The sequence below is a fragment of the Amphibalanus amphitrite genome, unplaced genomic scaffold (genome assembly GCF_019059575.1).
Source record: "Amphibalanus amphitrite isolate SeventyFive unplaced genomic scaffold, NRLGWU_Aamphi_draft 000474F_arrow, whole genome shotgun sequence".
In the NCBI taxonomy this organism is placed as follows: Eukaryota; Metazoa; Arthropoda; class Thecostraca; order Balanomorpha; family Balanidae; genus Amphibalanus; species Amphibalanus amphitrite.
The window spans coordinates 194,400-214,741 of record NW_024881968.1 but is presented as its reverse complement, the minus strand read 5'-3'; the positions used below and the strand labels follow the sequence as shown (position 1 = coordinate 214,741).

The 20,342-nt window shown below is 55.0% G+C and overlaps 1 protein-coding gene across 5 annotated transcripts in view; it reads right to left on the bottom strand.

The window, feature by feature from the left end:
- Positions 1 to 20,342, bottom strand: part of LOC122392199 (serine/threonine-protein kinase N-like) — a 131,367-nt gene that overhangs the window by 91,135 nt on the left and 19,890 nt on the right. The gene's annotated exons all lie outside the window — the stretch shown is intronic.

Below are 20,342 nucleotides of genomic sequence, written 5' to 3'. Positions count from 1 at the left end.
AGTTGTGCAATTTCCCATGGTGATGACGTGGTACCGGGACCAGAGCTGAGCCAGCTCCCATCACGAGCCACGCTGAATCGGGCGAGGGCACGGGCAACAAACCAGGGCGCGGTGCCACTCCCGTCGCTGTCGCAAATGCGCCGCAATTGGCGTTATTTGGGAGTGCATGGGGGCGGCCGGGGCTGCGGCGCACCGCCAAGGCTGCAGTGATTCCCAGAGGTTGAAGGATAGGGGCTGGGAGGGAGTGGGTGCGTCATTACAGGTCACGGCGAGGAGAAAGGTGGATGGAGGGGGTGGGGTCGCTGGAGGCAATGTCGCAAACAAGCAGCATTTGGGGCATCAGAGAGATTAAGTGGGAAGCATACCATGTAATGCACAGGTAAGGAGTGGGTAGGTTTATTGAGAATACAAGTAAATAGGTTTAGAAAGCATTCCGTAAAAACCTTGGTTGTTCTGCAAACCATTTTTATCACAAGATACTACACGCAGCGCAACCGTTGGATCAGTTTGAACTTGCTAACTTGCAATACCTAAGCATCCTGAACAAGGAAGCCGTCCTGGCTGTCCGCCTGCTCCTTCTCCATCTCGTATAGACCGTTCAGCCAGTCGCCAAGGCGGCAACGACACCTCCCCTCTTCAGCCGGCGACCCGCTCCGCCATGAGCTCTCCGCCACAGCGGGATGACCCTGTCTTCCACGCGGCGACAGAGCCACGGACCGGCCTCAGCTATCAGGAGCCATTATATGGGACAGGGTACGTGGAATGTTTCACTCCAGAGCTGCTGTACTCGAGGATTGACACGGTCTAAAGTCGCTCACTGCTTACACAGCATACACGTCAAAGTAGTCAGTAAAGTCTCCTAGGAATTCACTGTTCAGTGGCCAGTTTTCGTACATCTCCTATTCTCTCTTATGCGCAATCGATCATCAATCGTCTCAACATCGCCCGGTGCAAGTTAAGCCCAAACCACCACCCTGGCCCGGGATCACCACCCAATTCCTCCCTCGCTCGGGGCGAAAGGGCGCCACCATCGCCTCATCTCCTCCCTGGCCCACAGTTGAAGGGAGCGTCAATCCATCTCCTCCCTGGGTCGTGGTAGAGGAAAGTCACCGCCTATCTCCTCCCTAGCCATGAGCAGATCAAGTCCCCGTCTCCTCCCTGGCCCAGGGCGGCTGGGTGCCGCCGCCTCCCGCCGGGCGCTGACGACGGTCTGGTCCAGGTCCGGTCAGCCGCCTGCCGGCTGGACGGAGCAGCAAGGTCACAGCGGCCGGAGACCGCCCCCGCACCGCATACCTTCCAGCGGAGCCACGGCGGCGAGACCGGGACGGGGAGACGGAGACGGGAGACGAGAGGCAAGGAAATGAGGGAACGGGAGACAGGGAGATGAGGGAAGAGGGAACGAAAAGGGAGAAGGAGGGTAGGGAAATGGGAAAGTGGGAACAAAAGGGGAGACGTACGGAGGGCATACGGACAGACGGTACGGAGAAGGTGGAACGCGAGACGGGGAGATGAAGGAACGAGGGAAAGAAAAGGGAGAAAGGGAGATTGGGGAGACGAGACGTGGGAGATATAAGTGGTAGAAAGACCAGGAGACATAGTTAGATGAGGAGACAGAGGGATGAAGAAGGGGACGGTTAACCGGTGATAATTATTCGACTTCTAGGGCGCCCTGACCGAAGTTGCCTTCGACGCCCTACGGGTAGAACCAAGGGGAGGGGGACAAGGGCACGGTAGATTATACGCGGGAGGCGGGGTTGGAGACGACACAAGAACATGAGACCACTCTCAAGGCTGATGCAGCGTCCTAGATTTCAAACAGCATCAGACAAGGTGAAGGGATGACGGGCGATGGAGGCCAGACAGAGCTGGTGTCCATACCGGGACAAAGGCAGCCGCCAAAAGAGTTGTCGATTGGTGCCACGAATGGACTGAAGAAGCCGCCGATACCCCGATCGGTGTTCGGGTCACGGTTAGCCCGTGAATCACCGTGACCAAGTGAGGCCACTTACATGGGACGCGGGGGAGGCGACACGATGATGGAACCATTGAAAAGCTGCCTGTACCCCTCGCGCATACGAAATAACGATGTAAACAGCACTCAACCAAACCCAGCAACATGATGTTCGCCTTACATGACGAAGTTAGATCAACTAGAAGTCTAAGAGAGTGATACAGTTGTATCACGGTTAGAGGATCCTGGCCCCATAGAATCGCCAAGAGAACCTTGTCCAGAACAGACAACCCTGTCCGAGTCCAGTGAGCCCTGTCGGTCCGCCGGTGACAGGAGAGGACGGCTCAATCTCCGGACCGGGGAGGTGTGACGCGCCGACCGCCCAAACCGGTCCTGTCCAACCACCCCACCTCACCTCCCGCCGGCGGCCCGGGAACGGGACGCTGCCCGCCACGCGTCCAGTGAGGACAGAGACAGCACGGACCGAGAGAGACGAGTCCCAAATGGACCTGTCTGCGGTCCAGCAACTACAATCGGTCGCTCGTGAGTTTCTGAATACATCGAGCGTCAGTCAAGGAAAACAAATATCGCAGTTCAAATATTCGCGTAACGGGCGTCACACTTGACTAAGAATGATACAAACGAAGCTCGAAGCTCGAAGAAGCTACGAGAAGCTACGAAAGCTAGAAGCCCCACACTGTCCCATCACCCGCCTCTCCCTCCGTAGCGATCAGACGACGGGCGGCGGCTGACGTGCGCCACGCGGCGCCGACCGTTGGGGAGCCACCGCCGCCGGCAGAGAGCCGCTCAGGGGAGTGGGCGGCGGCGTGGCGATGTGGCGGACGACCTCGCCCGGTCTCTGACCCGGCTGGGCGGCTCCGCGGAGCTGCAGAGCTGCACCGGAGAGCTGCCGCAGCCCCGACCGGCCGGGCCGCTGACCAGTGCAGCGGGAGGAAGGGAATGAAAGGGCAGTGGATGATGATCGGGGCTGGTCGGACGTGCTTTCGGATCGGCATCAAAGTGTGACACCTTTTGCCATTACTCGGCATTCCCTAACACAAAATCAGAGACAAATTATCTGCAGACTAATGTGAGACACTCTTTTCCTGCGACTTGTCACTTCTATCGAATTCGACACCGAGCTCCAGCTGAGTGGTCGTATGTTGTCTCCCCGCCTATACCGTATCCGACAATTATTCCTCTGTCGGAATACCCGTCTGGGTTCGCGTGACGCTCCACCCGCCCATCACCCCATCCCAGTACCGATCACAGCCAATCACAACACATCACAGCGAATCACAACACGCCGCGAACACGGCAAAACATGCCCAGCTTCCGCCTCTGACGGCACGACGCTCACGACCTACACGACAGATAACAGAATCGACACACAGGCGGAGAGGACAGCTCTACATGATCGGCACAGCTGCTGCGGGCCTCGGGTCAACGTCATGCCATCAGTCGCTGGTGGGATGTCTCAGTCTAAGCAGTAGTGTTGGCCTTCCCAAGGCGTCCTTAGTAACAGGCCAAGCACCCGGCCGCCGCCGCCGCCACCGCGACCACAGGGACTGATCCGTCGTCAATGGTATTCAAGAGCCGTACTAAACACAGTGAGACGACACGACAGTGCAGAGCGCACATGACGTCATTGGATGGGACCGGTGACGTCACTGAACCTAAAGCCGGATGACATAGCCAAAAAACGAAGCATTCGAAACGCCAATTAACAACCGGACCGGAGAAGCCATCAGTGTACGGAATGAATGGGTTCGGGTAAGCGTTTATAGGGAGACGGACGATAGAAACCCGCGCACACCGCCGCAGAAAGAGAAAACCCATTACATCAGGCCAGTGGTAACCAAGGCGCCATGAGAGAAGTCACTCCACCAAGGTAATTTGGACGCCGTTAAAACATCAAAAACAAATTAGAAATCACCATCCAATGATACCCATGAACTCCGACAAACCATTGTAAGATCATCAACCACGCTGTTCAAGTGAAAGAGACCCGGATGAAGAATTCCTCACCATGGTAAGATCTCGGTCTGGCGCGTCCCGAGAATGTCCGGCTAGTGAAGGCGCATTTATCACCGTTTAGCCGCCAGACGCCCATCGTCCACCGTTCGGTGGCCGTGGTGGCGCTGACCGCGCGTGAGAGACACCGACGACAAACGACAGACGACAAATGACAAACGACAAGTGACAAACGACGGGACGGCAGTAGCGTTCCCACGGGTGAACCACACCCGCTCCCAGAGGTGGTCGGAGAAAGACAGCGCACGAGCCAGTGCGAGCTAGGTTAGATACTGATACGGGATATCGAGACAGGAGACCGAGATGAACGATGGAAAGCAAAGCATCGCCAAGAATGGACAAAGTGTGCTGACTGCTGACTGAGACCGAAGTTTGAGGACGTATCTCAATCCTCCGAGACACCCACTAACGAGTAATTCCGACTATTCCATCCCCGCAGCCCTTCCACCGTCTAATTGGCCTGTGTCTGCGCTCATTTACGAGGTCCTCGCTCTCCGCGTTACGTTCCTGGGTCACCCACCACAGTCCCGCCGGCGGAATGCCGCCCGTCCGGACGGGCGGGTCGATCGGCGCGCGTCCGGCTCGTCCGCAGCCCGGTGCGGCCGGCAGGACGGGTCGGACGGGCGCGAGCCACAGGATCTGGGACACGCGTCAGGTCGGAATACAGAGAAACGCACCAACCGGGGTCGGAACAGGTCACAAACCACCGACAAGGTAACACGGTCACAGAAACAACCAGGTCTCTGTGTTACAGAGCTAGAGAGCGACTAACAAACACATAACCACTTCTCACCACACACATGGTCACGTCAGCTGAACACACGGAAACACAGACACACACGCAAACAAACAAACAGCGCAGGGCGGAACGGGGCGGCAGACGGCGCCCCGCAGTCCCACGCCGGACGAACGCGGGTGTTCATCACGCACACACACAGTGCTGAGTGTGGGAATATCACCGCTTCCGGCCCATAGCAGAGGCAGGCTTGCAGGAAGGATATGATGGGGCGGGCATCACCGGGTATCTTATTCAGCTATTCAGCTATTCAGCTAATAATAATATAATTCCCGTGAAGCATCTCGACGATCATGCTTATATTTTTGTTGACATCATTATTGAAGACAGAAATGCCTCCTGTTGATTGCAAAAATGCGTAGCCAGATAAAGAAAAAAACGGTGGAGGCGTTCCCTTACAGAAAGATTAGCTCCAAATTTCCTGGGGCAGTCCACACCTCTGTCGACTGCGCACTGCGCACATCCGCAGCCACCATCCTCCCCTCTCTCCCCAACCCTGCCGCCGCGGGGCTTCGGCCTGACACCCGATACGACACGATATGTGACGGAGCGACACGTAACGCCCCATCGCCGGCGTGACTCGGCGTAACTCGAGACGGCCGCCGTCACCCGATCAGGGGCCGTCACAGCGCTGGAGGCAGCCCGGTCCGGCCCGGGGGCGGATGTGTGCGTCCGCTCAATATCCGGTGGACCGGTACGCCATGCAACGTATGCGGTAGCATGCGATATTTGGTATACAAGAGTGGCAGGTGTCGCGATTTATGATGATCGGGGCTGAGGATGTGAAGACTGCGGTAGTCCATCATAAGTCAATGTCAGACGCCATCAGAATAAGAAAAGGCTGCTTCACCTATACAGACAGCGCCGTAAAGCATCATGCATGCGTCTTATTTGGGAACTGCGCTGGGATTTATTAAGTGCCCAGCTTACGTCCCACAAACCGCACTACAGCAAGTAATTGCACCAGACAAAACAAAACTCGCTCGCTGATTGCTTCATTGTGAGAAGGCGGTCTGACCTGACCCTTGGCTAATTGGAGGTTTCGAGCACCACAACTCGGGTCACTGCGCGCCTGAGACTTGACCCCGTAACTGAGACATCACATTACAATGTACCGGGCGGCGAGCCCATGGCAGACCTGTCAGCGACACTCCAGTCAGCTGTCTGTCAACCTGTCAGCGTCGTGTACGGACCGTCACCGGTCAATCACGGTGCACAGCCTGGCAGCGACAGATCACAGCTTCACGGCAAGCAGCTGTCACTTGTGGTCAGAAACTCTCACGTTTAGGTAATTACGGACGAATAACTTAGCTCCTGGCGTGAACCCGGTGGATTGGGACATTGCCTTGCTACCCAACCGAACGGCAGAGTTCCATGTAACTGCAAGTCCCGTCTTCATTCCCTTGGTTCCTCATTGATCCACGATCTTCGGATGCAAGATCCGTGACTGTTGAGTCTTGAATCTTTGTGATAATGGAGCCTCCCCGTGTTTAAGGTTCCGTGATCCCTTGGTTTCATGGTACCTTGTTTCCGTGGTCCATCCCGTGGTCCCTTGGTCTCACATCCCGTCTTCTCTAGGTTCCCTGGTCCCACAGTCTGTGATCCATGGCTCCGTCTGACCGGATGCCGTCCGATCACCGCAGTCCGTAAAAACGGTCGTCTTCACGCCGTTCTGCCGCGCCGTCCCGCGCCGCTCAGCTGCTCAACGCGGCAAAGAATGGCGCTCCCACGCGAACGGCGGCGCGCGCCGGCCAGCTGGCGGGCGGGGTGGAGGGGGTGGGGGTGGGGAGCTACCTTTCGGAGATGGCTGCACTGACGCAGACAGCAAACTGTTACTAACCTCGGGAAGTAACAGTTTGCTGCTGATTGCTGACGGAACCACAGGAACTGGTATCAACATTTGATGAAGTGTCTTTGGGGATTCAGCCGGTCAACCGTCAACCCATGGACTCCGTGAATAATACAAATGGCAAATAAAATAAATAAAGTTGGCTCAACCCTGGACCGTTCAGTTAGTAATTCTTTTCAATGAATGGAATCTAAACCAGAACAGACACGCAGTCACTATGTTTCCAACGCTAACCATTGAACCGGTGATTGTGAGGCGTCCGTTTCAATGTGACGAACCGGTTCGGCTGTTCGTCACCCGTCACGACGCGTCACAAAGGACCGTGACGCGAGGTTCTCACGGACCCGGAACGGTGCAGGAGAGCCACACCCGGCAAAACATCCCGTCAGGAGCGGACGGAGACATCCCGCTGGGGGAAACTGGGCGAGCGGAACAGAGCTGAATACAGCCGGGCTATATCTCGGCACAGTTCGACAGAGCCAGTGACGCGCTGGGGTGGGTCACACAGACCGTCTGTAGTTTGAGGAGCTAGTTATGGCCAGTGGGCTGACGTGGGGAGGTGAGTATGACAAAGGAAGAAAGAATGATGACGGGGGCAGTTGAGGAGGTCGGTGTATTAATCATTAATCATCATAAGAGTTGGAAGAGCTTCAGCTGATATGGTTGACAAGACTCAGCTCTGAATACCCAGCATTGATACTCGGTGTTATGAATGGAGATTGGAGATAGGTTGGTCCACGGTTCAAACAGGTTCAAATGCTGCGCGGGGGAGGCCGGTAATACGAAGAGCACCGGCTACTATAAAGAAGCACACAAACTTTGCATGGCCTAAAGCATAAATAAAACCCCTATCTCCTATTTCTAAGCGTTTTAAAGGTGAGCTGCTGTCATCTGAAGTATGAGCCCAGTCAACCACCACCCTGTGACCCTACCATGGATGAAAGAACCTGAAGAAAACATTGAACATGAAACAAGAACATGAAGAAAGGTTCTCCTTCATCCATGACCCTACCCTCCCATTCCCGGTCCATCTCCCATCCCTCCCTCCCTCCCTCTCTTCCCCTCTTCCCCCCCCATATCACCTTCTCGGGGCTGGCGGCGGCCGCGGAGCCGCTGCCCAGGCTGCTCAGTCGTCTGATCAGACCGGGTCGAACCATGGCTGCCAGTGTCAGCATGCTGAATTTGGGCGCCGCCAGACCGCTGACCGGCCCGCCGTCGGTCGGACTGTCCGGTAACATCGTCCCGGGCACCAACTCAGCACGACGGCACCAGTCAGCGGGCCACGCCGGCCTCCATCTGTCACCAGCACTAGCACCACACGGATTGGCACCAGAAGAAGCACTAGCACTTGTCGGGAACAGGCAGCACCGGTCAGCTGTTCTTAACCGAACACCGAGGTCGATCGTCACCACTCAATGAATCGACACTAACCACTGGTGTCGATCACCGGACCGTCACCTGTGATCACCAGCCACTCGGACCGTCACCAGACCGTCACCAATCACCAATCACCACCCTTCCTCGGACCGTCACCGCTCCTCGCGTCACCGCCGCCGGCGCCGTACTGAGCCGGCTGCTCCGCCGTCACCAGTGCGCCGCTGCCGCCAGCGATATCCCTCCGCCCCACCGTCGCCGGACAGGCAGCCAGGCGGGCGACACGGCCGGGCGCGCACACCGGACGGCCAGACCGCGGCGCTCTGGACGGTTGGGCTGCGGATCTCTGGACGGTGGGACGGGGATCTTATGAGTCTCTCATGGACTGTCTCTTGCATGTATCCGCGTCTCTCAAGAGGCTCGACCGCGTCTGGTCTCTCACAGTCTCTCAGAGGTGTCTTACTAACGGTCTTGATGTGTGAGAGACGCAACCACCATGCATCAATACGCTACACGAAGAACACGGACCTACACGAGCTCAACACAGGTGCAACGCGGGACGTGACACCGAATGTGTCACAGACCGTGAAACTGAACGTGACACTGAAAGTGACACGTCCGCCGGCGGCGCGGCCCACGTGCGATGTGACGCCTCCCGTCCTCCTCCGAGCGCAGGGCGGTGGGCGGTGGGCGGCGCCCGGGGGCACGGCACGAGTCATACGTGCTCTCCACAGGCGGTGGCAGGTGCAACGGTGACTGGCGGCTGGCGGAGGGCTAGCTCACGGGTTGCCGTGCGGACAGAGCTCAGCGACTGAGCAATGGAAGGAACCGAAAACCAACGGATCGAAGTAAACTTGTTCCGAGAAATTCACGAGTGGAAGCTGACGCCCGCTAACCGCAAGAACTTTCCAAAGGAACAACACAAATATATGACCACGGAAGCGGCACAAACACCGAAAATAAACATATCATCAAAGCTATAGCCGTCGAGAGCCCCTACACGTTGTCATTTCACACTGACCAACCATCCGACCCAGTGCCCATCTCCACTGAAGCGGAATGACCTATCAGGAAGCGGGGTAGTTCATCCAGTGTTTAGTCCACTCGACTGTATCGCCGTCAGCCCTGATACACAAGGCACTGGACTGTATCGACGTCAGGTACACAGGTCACTCGACTGTGTTCCGTCGGCTGTATCGGCGCCAGGTTTGCCTGACCCACCGGCCGTGTCAGACGTTGGATCCGCCTGTCACCGCTGACTCCGCCCGGCTACGACCGCGTCAGATTTGCCTAGTGCACGGGTCATCCAGCCGTGTCCGGCTCTAGGTTCGTCTGGCTCAGCTGCAGTGAGCTCGGCTGCTGTGAGCTCGGCTGTGTCCGGTGAGCGCTGAGCTGCAGTCGGCTCGACTGAGTCCGGTCAACTGACCGCGGTGTAACGATGACCGGCCACGGGTCAGCGGCTGCTCACACCGCGAGACTGGGCACACAGCGCGGGTAAGAGAGCTCAGAGCTGGAGGCAGAGCTCAGCTCATGGTCCTCTTAGAGACCACGGAGACCAACTCCAGTCAAGTCAAGACCAAGTCCAGTCAGAGACCAAAGGACCACTTCATGGTCCTTCCAGAAACACCAGGGACCACCCCACGGTCCTTCAGGGATCCCACGGGCCAAACCATGGTCCTCTCATAGACACCGGAACCATGGTCCTCTCATAGACACCGGAAACAACTACCCGTCACAACGCCTAACCGTGGCAATGATGGTCCTCTTAGACCGTGATGGTCCTCTACAGACGACAGGGACCACCTCATGATCCTCTCAGAGACCATGGGCCCCTCTCTTACACCTGGGACAACCCATCATAACACTGTACCGTGACAGATCGGTAACCTCTGCCCCGTCACTCATCCCAGTGAATCACTGCGATACCGAGTTCCGATGTCAATCACGATCCCAACAATCTTATCAAAGTGCGTCACAGTATCCCTCGGTCGATAGCCTGTTGTGCTTTCCGTGGTGTCGAAAGGTAGCCGGTGCGATCAGGCCCCTCCCCTCGCCGCGGCGGAGGCTGGTGTTAGCTGCCATACACAGCGTTGCAGTTCCCGAGCGGAGACTGCAGTTCAGCATAAGGCGCTATCACCGATAGTGAGAAACGCGCTATTCGGCCCAAACCCGCACTTCTCTACCCAAACCAGCTGTGTCATGCCTATAAATAAATAAAACTAACGAGCCAGTCTGCCGTGCGTCACGGCACTTTACACCTTCTTGTTCAACACATCCGTGAACCACGTCGACTCAGAATTCACATCACACCCTCACCCGGCCCGTAAAAAGGTGAAACGTTCGCCGTCCCTCGTCGCCGCTGTGCCGTCCATCAGCAGTGACATGATGGCTGATCGGTTTACGGCGGAGCTGCTAGTGCGGACACGGCGAGGGGTCGTAAATAGGGGGTGAGCAGAATTGTTTCTAGCTGAGGTGGGGGAGGGGGGCTCCCAACGATGACTAAAGGCCTTAGGGTGGTTCGAACACACCTGAATAGCACGGAGAGGGAAAATCTGCTGTGGCAGGTAGCAGAGACAGATGAGCAAGCAGCCAGACCGAGAAACATCGCCTGATTTAAACGATTTCACACTACGGATCATATTATGGCATTAAGTACCATGCTCTTGTCAACGTGCAAAATATTGAAAAACGCATTTCTTTTCCTATTGAAATGAGCGACATTACCAATTGCAAAGTATTTGCCAAAAAACAGCCCCAAAGGCTGAAAAGTCCAACCATCACCTCGGTAGGAGGCGGAAATCCGGTCCATCACTACCGTCACGGGCAACACGTGCCGCCGCCGTGACGGCAGTGGCGCCCGTGACGGGTGACGGGCGTGGGCACGGACCGGAAGGGTGACGGTTTCACCGGGGATGGTCACGGCCCACGGGGAGCAGGAAAGTAAGGCCCCGAGGGAGGGGCAAGTCGAGCCATGAGGCAATACTGTCTGATGTTTAAACTATTTAGCACAATGGCTGTGAATTGTAAGGCCGTTTATCATCAACTGCATCCTAAAAAAACTAATGGTGATTTTAGAGCCATTTTCTCTTTACCCCACTCATGGCCAATCCGTCATTTCATTACCGTTCACAACTTACATAATTACAGGGTTTTTTTGTTTGTTTTTTTGTTTTGTTGGGTTAGGCCCTTTCGGTCTGACAAGACCATTGCAGAGCCGGAAGGATGATAGGAATTAGGGGGAGACATTGTCTAGGCAGGCACCCTAGTGAGTCGCCGGGGCTGAGCCCGTCCAGAGGACAGGCCACCCAGCCCCAAGGCACTCACTGCACCCGGCTACGGGGTGCGCTCCCTCGGGAGCAGCGGTGCCGCTCCAAGGGAGCAGCCCGCATGAGATAAAGTTGCCTGCCCAGCCCGGAAGGGGGTTGTGGCGTGGAGGAGAAGGATTTCAGTATCCTGAGGATAGAAGCACGGACAGGTCCTATTACAGGGGACTCATGAGACATGGATAGCTCACAGCATCCCGGGCCGGCGCATTTCGATGCCCGCTTCTGACCGGCCGACCGGCGGCTCTGGCTTTGGTCGCCTAACGACAGTGCGTGGGCGGCGGATCGAGAGCCGGGCGGCACCCGTGCTGCCATCTATGAGCCAGACAGCGAACTGGCGTGTTGCCGCCGGCTGCCGCGGGGTGGCCCCAGCGGCGCTTCCATAACAAGTAACAACCGCATCGAGACGGGTAGGTATGGAAGATGAACGATTGCTATACAACTAAACCAGTATAACGCCTTTTGGGGCGACTAACGGAGCGAGCGAGAGCGTGGGCCTTGCACGTGCGAAATTGCGAGGGGGTACCTCCAACTGACTTGTGCACGGCACCCTACTAACCGGTCTCTAGCGATGCGCCAAATTTGGGCACAATCGGCCCAGCCGTTCTCGAGATCTGGAAGCGGCACCCTGCACGTGCGCACGTGCAAAATGGGTCCCAACTGACTTGTGCACGGCACCCTACTAACCGGTCCCTAACCATGTACCAAATTTGAGCGCCATCGGTCCAGCCGTTCTCGAGATCTGGAAACGACCCCTGCACGTACGCACGTGCAGCAGCACCCCAACTCTGGCACATGGATATGCAGTGCCTAGTGGGTGCCTACCTACATGCCAACTTTCAGCGCAATCGGCCAAGTAGTTACCAAGATATTGCAACAATTACAAAAGTGACACCTCTTCGTTTTGCACGTGGCACGTGCATAAGGGGTCACCCGCATGCATCGGGAATAGTCCAATACTTGGTAGAAGGAATGAAGCTACCCTACAAAATTTACCGCATGTAAATCGGTCAAGTGGTTGCTGAGATATAAGCCTCGCAAAAGCGTGACCACGGCCGGCCGGCCGGCCGGCCGGCCGCTCATACTCAGAAATTTCCGTTAATCTAAGGAAAGACTACGCTCGCTTCGCTCGCTCCGTAATAAAAGCTTTCCAACATAGAAATGGTCCACCAAATTTTACATGAAAAAATCATGAGCTTAGGGTCTTTGCAACAGCATTCGGCAAGACGAAATACCGTAAAAAAAAGATGAATGGCTTCAATGTTTACAGAGGACGACCGAGTTAAAAAGGCGGAGATCAGAGTGCAGTGGCGCCCAGATCTGGGCCAGCAGACCACCCCGGCATCCGGCGATGGAGCGATAGGGCCGAGCGGGAGAGCTCCCCGCGGGGAGGCAGGAATTCCTCCTGCAGGGACGGACGGTGCTGCTCATGTGCACAACTGATAGAATAGAGCTGGGTGAAATGGAGAGCTGACATGTCTCTAAAACCAGTTGCAAAACATTATATGGTTCGGGATGGTGCACTTTGAAGAAGAACGTTCTACCCCTAACCTTAAGTTCTTTCCACTGATATGCAGTCAGCAGGACCCCAAATTTATCAGACTCAATAAATGTGATTTGGAGGGACGGTAAGAAATTAAGCCGTCTTAAGCTGACAGTAAATGCATATGGCTTGACACCCGTCCAAGATTGTGTAATCTGGAGATATCTTGGAATCCGATAAGTGGTAAACTACGTAATCGTTTAATGACAACGCTGCGGTATAATGGTTGAATTGGATACCGCACATACCAAAACTATGCCTGGTATAATCGTAGAATTAAGCCCAGGTCGGATAGGTCAGGTTACAGGAGAGGTTAAGGGTCAGGTCACATTCTCAGCTCATGAGTTGTTCTCTCCTCCCCACACACGCAGAATCAGCGACGGGAGAGATGAACAGAAGGGGTACAAACTTCTCTCCTCCCCCCCCCCCCCCCACACACACACTTACATAGAGCCTCCAAACTAACTACTAAAAGACAGACACACAGGTGTACAGACAAACACGCAGACGTACAGACAAGACATAATGACACACAGACAGATAGACAGCCAGGCAGGCAGACGGACACAGACCAGCTAGAAGAGAGCCGATGCCGTATCCTCACAATTGGAGCTCTCAGCTATGATTCTCCATCACTTTCCATTGTGATTCTCCATCGCTTTCGATTTTTCACTAGTCTCAGCTAAAGGTCTCCATCGCTCTCAGCTGCAAATCTCCATCGACTTCAGCCATGACTCTCCATCGCTCTCAGCTGTGATTCCCCATTGCTCTCAGCTGTGAGTCTCCAGTACTCTCAGCTGTGGTTCCCCACCGCTCTCACCTGTGATTCTCCAGTACTCTCAGCTGTGATTCCCCAGTACTCTCAGCTGTGATTCTCCAGTACTCTCAGCTGTGATTCTCCATTACTCTCAGCTGTGGTTCCCCATCGCTCTCAGCTGTGATTCCCTTTCTCTGCGTGGGTGGATCGCCATCCCTCTGACTGACAGTCGAGGTCGAGCCGACGGGAAGAGATCACTCGCGGCGCCCCACAGACAGCAATGGTATGTAAATAGGGTGCCGGTATTACCACAACAGGTCATGGCTTCAGGGCGAATCAGACCTGAATGAGACCGATCATAATTGCCCAAGGAAGAAGATGTAAGAGAGTTGATTGGTACGAATAGAGCCGGAATAGAAAGGACAAGGAAAGAGCAAGGTAAGAATACGGTGATGAGACCCGAAGAGTGTCGGAGCCGGAAGCCAAGTGAGGCCGGCAGAACAGCCTCACACCCCACAGCACACACAACAGCTTAGGCCCTAACGTCAGACTCAGAACCTTCCGTCTGAAGCATACAGTCAAAACCACATCTCTTGTCAAACGCTTCTAGCTGGGCCTCCATCGTAAAACCCCACCAGCTAAGGCCCCACCAGCAGCGCCTACCACCTGAGGCCCCACCTTTACCGTCAGACGGCACATCTCTGCCCAGCCAAGGTCGGTAGGTTGGTCGGCCGGTCGGTTAGTCGGTGGGTCGGGACTCGGTCGACACGCAGCCACCGCTGCCATCGGTTCCATCAGCAGCACCAACCGCTCGGCACGGACTGGGCTGGGACGGGACCGGGGCATGGTGGTTGCACGCACGGTGCCGGTACTTCCTGATCAGGTGATCAGTAGCCACGCGCAACGAACGAACCGGAGAGGGCTGAACTCAATGGCAGCAGCACTGAACAACGCGGGGAGAAGAGTACGACTCCTGACATTGGAATGCAACCCAAACTTTGATCACTGCGACGCTCACTGTTCCGGATCACTCGGAGACGAGAAAAACAAGTGGCGGGGTGATCGTGGATAAGAAATTGGAATCGAAGACCAGGATAGGGTCCCATAAGTTGGCGGTGCGTGTTGGCGATGGCGATGAAGGATCTCATTGCATTTGTCACTGGTCAAGTCATCGACACCCACGAGCGTCTCTGGTGCGTGGAATGATAGCAGAAGTATGCAAGCCTAACTGGTATTCGGGCCGGACAATCAACCCAGTTGCTTGTTTGAAGTTTCACTTCAAACCAGTTAACAGATGATTAAGCGCCTTGTTATATGAAATCAGCATACCAATCTCGTGACAGAAAAGTCCGCCCATTGTCAAACTAAGAGGGATGGACAATTAACTACATGAGGTCAAGACTATTGACGGAGGGATGGTCTCAAAAGACAGTTTATCCAAACTTCAAGAGACCAACTTTCGACGACTGACATGGCATGTTAGCGAAATCATAGAACCGTGCAAGAGAGCACACATCTTACGCATATCCAGGAAACCGTTTGAATGAGATAAGAGACGGGCCATGGCGAGAGTGGTAAATTGAAGTAGGCGCAAAAAGGACAGAAATAACAGATGGTAATTTTATGGATAGCGGACATAATGATCGATCAGGTAACAAATATGGAGGAACTAATAGCGTCAAGGACGAAAGATAAGTGAAACGAAACAATGTCGAGGTGAGTAAAACAGCAGCGATTGTTCAGTAAAAGAGCAACGGTACTGCGAGAGCAGATTGTTCATGAGAGGCGAAGTCCTCTAAAAGAAGAGTGAATGAAGTGGTTAAAACGAATCGAGGTACGGTGAGCAAGTCACCCGGACAAAAAAAGGTAGAATCTGAGGCTGCAATCCTAGGATCCTAGTTATCAGGCTCCAGTGGACAGGTCACGAGGAGAGAGAGAGTCGTCGCCACCACGTCAACACGCTCCTGTCCACTGCTGAGTACGTGACGGTCTTGAGGGCGAGTTTTTCGTAGGAGCTGCGCCGGACGTCAGTTTTTAATGCACGCAGCTACGTGGGCCGTTCACACGGCGAACATTGCCAGCTGGTGAGCAACGTCGGCTGGTCGTCGGGTCAGACAGAGCGAGCTCGTCGGGCCGGGTCAAGTTAGAGGCTATGTAGCTTCACCGCTCTAGAGGCTCAGAGGTTCCCTGACTTGGCAGGCGCACAGGCTGGTTACCTTTACTGCTCTAGACTCAGAAACTGGGTTCACCTCTCAACAGGCTCAAAGGCTGACTTCCCCGCAACACCCGAAGCTCAGAGGCTGACCAGCTTCACTGCAACAGAGGTTCAAAGACTAGCTGACTTCGCCTGGAGCCTCACAAGGTGGCTGGCTTCACCGTTCTAAAAGCTCAAAGGCTGTCTTCGCCACTCTACATCTCCGCCCACGGCAGTGACTGGGGACTGGCAGTGAGGCACGCTCGCAGCGGGGGGTCAGTTTCCCTTTCGACCACCGCCGCCTCCACCATAGTCTGGACTGGTCCCGCACAGATAGACGGGGGAGTGAGGCGGACTGGGGGCGGGTTACACAACACGACGTCTGTGGGTTCTGGAGCGGTATAGAGACAGGAACCATTCGTCAGGGTCGAAACGTGGAATTCGTACAGGGAAGGTCTGGTAAGCCATGTATAACAGAACTGTCGTATTGTTCTAATCAGAATGCATTTTAACTTCAGAAGGAGCGCAATTCAATGTATCTCAGTGATATGGTCATCTGGGCTATGACCGATGTCATCTCATCACGACGTTACGTAATGTCAAAAGGTATCCCAAGCTTCCATCTCCCCAACTGTCGTTCCTACCGACTACCGAGTCTCACCGTTTACAAGACACGAGAACTCGAGTCAGGCACCGGATATCCACCCAGTGACCTATCACGATGCAGGAGAGCATGGGTGTGATCTCATGTGCTGCGAAAGTGGAAACCATGCTTGTGTCCATGTTTCCGAAGGAACCCACTGGGGAAGGGGACCCGTTGCTGATGCTCAGAAAGCCACAGTTTGTCTGTGTGGTATAGAAAAAAGACATAACCACACGCCTTCAAATGCACTTCACTTCGTTTCAATTTACTCCAGATGCAGAGCTCATCTCATTCACTATCTAAAAAGCTCGTCACACGAATCATCTCATCTGTCACACCTGCCACTCGCGTTACACCTGTCAATCTGCCACACCCGCCAATCACGGCACATCCGGCCATCAGCCGCCATCTCAATCCCGTGAGTCCGTCACGGTTGGACGCTCTATCACCGTTAGGTCACGGTGGTCCGGCGGAGGTTCATGCTGACATGGGACGCCCTCACATGGAGCAATCTCAAAGCTCACCAAACGGTAATACAAAGGCAAGACGGTGAACCAAGCAGAACTCGCAGAACTCTTATTCCCAACTTGTATTCAATGGCCCTGCTAGGACATCAGAATGGCGTAATCAGCCGAATAAAAACAAAAGCCATCAAATGGCAATGATGACATTGGACCAAACTATAATCCCAAGTAGGTTTCTGACCCATGTGGGATCTTGTTTCACCGAAATAACACCAATGTCACCGGTCAGGGCAGCGGCATCGCGCGACAACCACCCCCAGCCCTCTCTCCACTAACCGACACATCCCGATCCGGCGCCAACTTCGTCTACCGGCTGACATTCCTCCCATATGGCGCCACAGCCGCCACCACGACCATTCATAAACAAATGACTCCCGGCTGGCGGCTGGACCCGGCCACCAGCCCCCGCTGTCAAACCCAAGGCTGGCGTTATCAGTGACAGGTCAAACACGTGTCTGCGTATCTCGGAACAGGTCCGCCGCAGCACAGACCGACGCTGCCGCTTCCGGCTTTGGGCTGGTCGGCTAAAACGTACTAAACGGAGGTGATAATTGATATTAATGATCGCGACATATGTAAGGAAAGATTTCGTCCCATGAATGACTGGGTGCCAAGCAGGTATACTGTTTTGCTATAAAAGTTGAGTGTTAGCCAAAGCATTGTCATCGATGACTGCTTGCTTAATCGACATTAACACCAGTTCAAGACAATCACCACCCATCACCATCACCATTACAATCACGATCATCACCACTGCGTGACGAGCGTCAGGCGGTCATCAGCGGCGTGTGCCGCCCATCAGCCCAGGGCCGGAGGCGTGTCGTGGTGGTCGGTCGCGCGTACCGACAGCCCGACCGACGTGGCGCCTTCGCCTTCGCCGGCGGAACTACAGGGGCTGAGGCACAGAACAGGAAGGCGCTGGGATGTGTAAGGCGCAAGGCGACCAGAAGCTGGGTGTATGAGACCACGGTTGCCTTCGTCCGTCTTGCATACATCCGCTTTCAGATGTATCAATTGGGAAGTTTAGTGTCTTCGCAGAACAGCAATCCAAAAATCGAACGCGAGAAAAGCAGCTGATAAACTTCCATGAATGACGAAATTTCCTGTTTCCAAAAGCGCTCCAAGATGACGAAATATGCGGTTATCTAACGCCGGGTCAACACGCACATCGTCCTGGCGTCTAGCTTCACACCTGGGTGAGTCTCATCTCCGTATCTGTGTGTTTGTTCCCTCTCAGCGCTGTTGACACAGATGTTTACGCCACTCGAGTCTGTGTCCATTTAGGGATCTCATCACATCACTTGTCTTCCCACGGAAAGCGGAGAACCATAGAGAGGCTTACGTAGCGGACTGCCAAGTGTCGCGAAGACTGACGGTCTAACAGCGGTGCCATACAGCCAACGGTATTGTAATGAGATTCGAGCAGCTCCACACTACGTTGAACGTTCCAACGTCTCGACACGACTAGGTCTACTCGAGCCATTCCGAGATCCATCCGGAGGTCCATCTTTGGCAGGTTTAGTTGAAGAGGCGTGACCGAGGCGGTCATGCAATCTGCACGGCGGAGAGTTCGATCCACGGGGGAGCGGCGCCACAGACGGGCAATGGATGCAGCACGCTCGCAGCTTGAGAAGCCAACTGATGGTTGAAAATGGTCCTCTAGGAAAGGTTCGAGCGAAGTTCTCTGATGAAGTGTTCGCGAGAGCCGCTCGACTAATAGCCCGCGCGAGCCGTTCTGAATGACCATCACGACCGCGGACCGCCCCTTCCGACGTGATTCGTGCCTTGTGCCGTTTTGGTATTCGCAGCAGTAAGATGGACCGTTACAAAGAGCTGTTACCAACCGTAGTCCAAAAATGATCTGTAGGGAATCGAAACGACGCTGACTGACTTTACGACCTTGGTCATATCTCGAGTAGAGTTTGGAAAATGGTCAGCCTGAGAGTCGCTGGACGATGACAGCCTGTTCTGACAGGTGCGCCAGAGGCTCCGGCAGCAGCAGCACCATCCCCGCTACCCTCAGCTCCACGACTGCCTTCCGCTCAGCCCGAGGGGAGGTGATTCAGCTGCTCCACCGAGCGGTCAGCTCCGCCGCGCTCACCGTTCGCCGTCGCTGCCTCCAATAAAACGATCTCTGTTCGCCGCCGGCACTGCCCCAGTCTGTTCTGTGCATACGAGTGAGGGCCAATGGCGGACTGGACTGGGCTTGGACTGGAGCGAATCAACTGGACAGGGTCTGTAGGACTGGGAAGGAATCAGGGCTGGAGTTTTGACTTTACTATGACTACCTGAACTGGACTTGAACAAGACTGTAGCTTTGATTTGATGAGGACTGGACTTATCTTGGACCTAAGCTTGGTTTAGACTGGACTGGTTGGTTAGAGATAACAGTTGAGAGATAACAGGCAGATCACAGATGATGACAGGCCCTTGCAGGGGCCCCCATGCCCATCTAGGCCACGGCGCTAGCAAAGAGCGGTCAGCACAAAGCCGCGGCGGCATGGACACTGATAGCTCCTCTCAGCTCCTCCCGGCTGTCCGTTGACAGACGTCGACCACTCGCGCGCACATCGCTCTCCAAGTCAGCGGATAAGCGTCTCTGACCGGGCGACCCACAGACTGTTATCGGTCGGCGACCGGGCGGTGTGTTGTCGGACAACTTCCGGCAAATGATAGCCGAGGTCGGTGGACGACGGGCGGGGTAGGGCGGGGTAGGGCGGGTCGACAGTTTTGAAGGGAGGGGTAGGGGTAGACTAGGGTGGAGGCGGGGTGGAGCACAGCAAAGACGGGCACTTCTAGCGAACGCCACGAGACATTTCCTCGCAGTTGCATGGGACCCAGTTCGCCGAAATTTAATTCGTTGTCTGGACCTACTGAACCGGAGCCCGCATTTCGGCGGCACCAGCCGGGAGCTTCAATAAACACTCTCAGCCGGGACCCAGTTCAAATAAGCAGAGATATTTGTCCAACCAAACATTTCATCCCAGCTACGCACCATGGCACCCAAAAACGTCTGCGTTTGATCACAGAGCACGCCAGGAGTAGTCATTTGTGCGTTTGGAATGTCATCACTCACAATATGGCGTAGTTTAATACTAAGACCAAGCCAGGTCAAAATAGATCAAGCCATGATATGATAACACGAACTGATTGTGCTGCAAAATCGAGGGTTTTCGCTCACACATTCGGGACACGAAATCGAGTTAATTTCTAGCATGGCAAAGGAGTATTGGCAAAGGAGTAATTGGCCGTCAACGTCTGGCGCATCTATCCATCCCTTTCGCCGCTTTCCGCCTTCCCCGAGTGGAAACAATAGTCTCCTTTGAGCGAAAATATGCAGATCCAACCGCCTGA